General features: G+C 66.5%; 1 protein-coding gene across 1 annotated transcript in view; it reads left to right on the top strand.

Moving 5' to 3' along the window:
• Positions 1-398: 398 nt before the first annotated feature.
• LOC112404011 (C-Jun-amino-terminal kinase-interacting protein 4-like) overlaps positions 399-522 on the top strand; it is a 3,278-nt gene continuing 3,154 nt past the window's right edge. The window contains exon 1 of the mRNA XM_024751813.1: positions 399-522. The gene's annotated coding sequence lies outside the window, so the exon portion shown is untranslated.

Raw genomic sequence — 522 nt, 5'->3', positions numbered from 1 at the left:
TCTGTGAAACGAAGGCCAAACGTCTACCGCACCAAACATCCTTGTCGTGAGGAACAAATGTGAAAGCCCTTTGTGAGCTGTAAAAAGTAATAAAATTTTGGCTATTCTGCGCTGCTAGTCACTCTTCCAGAACCCCTCCCTTTCCACTGGGATTCGCCCTACAAATCGCGCCCTGGGCGGGCACTTCTCACCACCCTCCTCTCGCAGTCTTTCCTATTGGCTTACGCAACGACCTCGCGGCGCCGAGTGTTGACGCCACGCCGCCTCCGCCGGCGAAGGGTGACGCATTGGTCCCGCCCCCGGCCGCGCCTGGCCTCCCGCGGGGCCCCGCCCTACGGGCCGACGCGGCTCGGATCCCGCCCCGCGGGTGACGTGTGGCGCGCGCGGCTTAGCCGTCCCGGCAGTTGGTGCAGCGGCGGTAGGGCTGAGTGCGCTCGCTTCACCCCTCCCCTCCTCCGTCCCGGGCCCCCACCCTGCAGGGCCCAGCCGCAGCCCTAGCCCCAGCGGCCCGTCCCGTGCGGG

This window comes from Neophocaena asiaeorientalis, unplaced genomic scaffold (genome assembly GCF_003031525.2).
Source record: "Neophocaena asiaeorientalis asiaeorientalis breed wild unplaced genomic scaffold, Neophocaena_asiaeorientalis_V1.1 scaffold257, whole genome shotgun sequence".
Taxonomy (NCBI): domain Eukaryota; kingdom Metazoa; phylum Chordata; class Mammalia; order Artiodactyla; family Phocoenidae; genus Neophocaena; species Neophocaena asiaeorientalis.
The sequence above is the reverse complement of the archived record's forward strand: the minus strand, read 5'-3'. Positions and strand labels throughout refer to the sequence as shown.